The sequence below is a fragment of the Oncorhynchus keta genome, chromosome 25 (assembly GCF_023373465.1).
Source record: "Oncorhynchus keta strain PuntledgeMale-10-30-2019 chromosome 25, Oket_V2, whole genome shotgun sequence".
NCBI lineage: Eukaryota > Metazoa > Chordata > Actinopteri > Salmoniformes > Salmonidae > Oncorhynchus > Oncorhynchus keta.
Window position 1 is genome coordinate 39,975,416 of NC_068445.1, and position 3,862 is coordinate 39,979,277.

Consider the following 3,862-nt stretch of genomic DNA (forward strand, 5'->3'; position numbering starts at 1 on the left):
ATGACTCTCTCCAGTCTATAATAGGTGATATGACTCTCTCCAGTCTATAATAGGTGATATGACTCTCTCCAGTCTATAATAGGTGATATGACTCTCTCCAGTCTATAATAGGTGATATGACTCTTCAGTCTATAATAGGTGATATGACTCTCTCCAGTCTATAATAGGTGATATGACTCTCTCCAGTCTATAATAGGTGATATGACTCTCTCCAGTCTATAATAGGTGATATGACTCTCTCAGTCTATAATAGGTGATATGACTCTCTCCAGTCTATAATAGGTGATATGACTCTCTCCAGTCTATAATAGGTGATATGACTCTCTCCAGTCTATAATAGGTGATATGACTCTTCCAGTCTATAATAGGTGATATGACTCTCTCCAGTCTATAATAGGTGATATGACTCTCTCCAGTCTATAATAGGTGATATGACTCTCTCCAGTCTATAATAGGTGATATGACTCTCCAGTCTATAATAGGTGATATGACTCTCTCCAGTCTATAATAGGTGATATGACTCTCTCCAGTCTATAATAGGTGATATGACTCTTCAGTCTATAATAGGTGATATGACTCTCTCCAGTCTATAATAGGTGATATGACTCTCTCCAGTCTATAATAGGTGATATGACTCTCTCCAGTCTATAATAGGTGATATGACTCTCTCCAGTCTATAATAGGTGATATGACTCTCTCCAGTCTATAATAGGTGATATGACTCTCTCCAGTCTATAATAGGTGATATGACTCTTCAGTCTATAATAGGTGATATGATCCAATAGGTGATATGACTCTCTCCAGTCTATAATAGGTGATATGACTCTCTCCAGTCTATAATAGGTGATATGACTCTCTCAGTCTATAATAGGTGATATGAGTCTCTCTCAGTCTATAATAGGTGATATGACTCTCTCCAGTCTATAATAGGTGATATGACTCTCTCCAGTCTATAATAGGTGATATGACTCTTCAGTCTATAATAGGTGATATGACTCTCTCCAGTCTATAATAGGTGATATGACTCTCCAGTCTATAATAGGTGATATGACTCTCTCCAGTCTATAATAGGTGATATGACTCTCTCCAGTCTATAATAGGTGATATGACTCTCTCCAGTCTATAATAGGTGATATGACTCTCTCCAGTCTATAATAGGTGGAGATAGATCATCTCTGTGATGCGTCTTCTTTCAGTTTGATCCAATCAGTGTGTTAATGTAATCAGTGTGTTAATTGAATCTGGAGCCAGGGGATGCTGCTGGTCATATGAGAGCCATTATACTGACTTTAATAGGGGCAGCGTGAGCTGAGGAGCTGTGGGCTTGCCTCCCAAATGACACCCTATTCCCTATATAGGGAATAGGGCTTTGGTCTATAGTAGTGCACTATATAGGGAATAGGGCTCTGGTCTATAGTAGTGCACTATATAGGGAATATGGCTCTGGTCTATAGTAGTGCACTATATAGGGAATAGGGCTCTGGTCTATAGTAGTGCACTATATAGGGAATAGGGCTCTGGTCTATAGTAGTGCACTATATAGGGAATTATGGCTCTGGTCTATAGTAGTGCACTATATAGGGAATAGAGCTCTGGTCTATAGTAGTGCACTATATAGGGAATAGGGCTCCATTTGGAATGCAGGGCTTGAGGAGAGGGAAACTAACATTTCAATGTTCCCGATTCTGTAATCAAGTCAAAATATAACCAGTAGATGACAGTGGTAATTAATCCGTCAATCCTTATTTGACTAAACTGCTGAAGAGTAACGGGTACTGTACACGACTAAGTAGGAGACAGACTTTTTTGACAACCGTATGACAATAACCATAGGAGTTGCCAAGACAACCAACAATGAGATTAAACACAAGTTCCTGCCTGAATGTCATGATGTCACCAGTCTGGGCGGCATTACATCTGGTCCTTGAGGAGGACAGGACATTTTGTTCACATTCTGCTGACTTGTTTGTAGTGTCTCAATATGACCCTATATGAAGACAGAGGCTCCATCCAAAATGGAACCCCATAGTCCCTAGTAGTGCGTCATTTCAGATGTGTCCAGTGGGTGTGAGATCTGAAGGGCCTGTTCCATAGACATTGGCCTGTCCATGTTGTAATAAAGCTGTCAGTGTGTTAGACCACGAGCTATGATGAGACACACAGCAAAGGGCGGAGGAGACAGGCCAGGGTAACGTCTTGGGGGAATCACACCCAAGTTACAGAAGGCTTGAGGTTAGGGCTGAGAGCCAGTCATGGGGAATGGAGAGGAGAGACTCCTGAGGACATTATTAAGAAGTACCATTGTGGTGATTGGTCTTCTGTTAACTCTGGTAACGATGCTCTCTTCTTCAGAGTTGAACTGTCATGTACTTCTGTCTCAAAGATGGACTGTCATTGACAGGGAATCTAATTTACACCACAGTCAGTTTCACGCTCCATGACAAGGTGAACATGTCACCCTAGACCTCATTTTAGTAGCTTGTTATGACATCTTAGGGCCAGTTTCCCCAGACACAAAGTAAGCCCAGTCTTAAATATATAAGTGCTCTCAGGCCTGATTTAATCCGTACGTGGGAAACCAGTCCTTGGAGCCTAAATGTTCTACCTCTTGACCACTCCCTTATTTAATCACTGTTACAACATACACCAACCAATAAACTTACATGCTTTACACTTCTGACCAGGGAACATTCAAGCTCAGAATAGTTATTTCCACTGAAAGAGTTAAGCTAAGTTATGGCCAGAGCCCGTATTAAAAAATAGTTGATCTAGGATCTGATCCCTTCTGTCCATGAAGTCGTATTCAATAGGATCTAAAAAAGTGAAACTGATCCAAGATCAGCACTTCTACTCTGAGAGTCTTTGTTAATATGGTCCCAGAGCCACGTGCGCTGCCAGATTCTGCTTGGTCAGACCTGGTTGAGTGGTGTTGTCATCGTTGCCATCATCTTCGTCCCTACTGGGTTACCGTGGTGACAAAGGTTCGTCCTGAGGCCCTTGACAGACGAGCAGCGCCATGGTGACCCGGGAGCACCTCGCCACGGAGACAGACAACAAAGAGCCTTTCTTCCTGCCGTCCCTCCACTCCACCCTCTCCGTCCGTCCACCCCCTCCGCACCCTCTCCGTCCCTCCACCCTCTTCATCCCTTCCACCCTCTCCGTCCCTCCACCCTCTCCGTCCCTCCGCACCCTCTCAGTCCCTCCACCCTCTTCATCCCTTCCAACCTCTCCGTCCCTCCACCCCTCCGCACCCTCCCCGTCCCCCCACCCTCTCCGTCCCTCCACCCTCTCCGTCCTCTCCACCCTCTCCGTCCCTCCACCCTCTCCGTCCCTCCACCCTCTCCGTCCCTCCACCCTCTTCATCCCTTCCACCCCCTCCGCACCCTCTCAGTCCCTCCACCCTCTTCATCCCTTCCACCCTCTCCGTCCCTCCACCCTCTCCGTCCCTCCACCCTCTTCATCCCTTCCACCCTCTCCGTCCCTCCACCCTCTTCATCCCTTCCACCCTCTCCGTCCCTCCACCCTCTTCATCCCTTCCACCCTCTCCGTCCCTCCACCCTCTTCATCCCTTCCACCCTCTCCGTCCCTCCACCCTCTTCATCCCTTCCACCCTCTCCGTCCCTCCACCCTCTTCATCCCTTCCACCCTCTCCGTCCCTCCACCCTCTCCGTCCCTCCACCCTCTTCATCCCTTCCACCCTCTCCGTCCCTCCACCCTCTCCGTCCTCTCCACCCCTTCCACCCTCTCCGTCCCTCCACCCCTTCCGCCCTCTCTGTCCCTTCCGCCCTCTCTGTCCCTCCACCTCCCTGTCCCTTCCGCCCTCTCTGTCCCTTCCGCCCTCTCCACCCCTTCCGCCCTCTCT

General features: G+C 47.0%; 1 long non-coding RNA gene across 1 annotated transcript; it reads left to right on the forward strand.

Moving 5' to 3' along the window:
* LOC127911932 (uncharacterized) lies at positions 1-2,642 on the forward strand. Its single transcript, XR_008079826.1, has 3 exons — positions 1-138; positions 456-768; positions 1,016-2,642. It is a non-coding gene; the product is annotated as an uncharacterized LOC127911932 (long non-coding RNA).
* Positions 2,643-3,862: the final 1,220 nt, after the last annotated feature.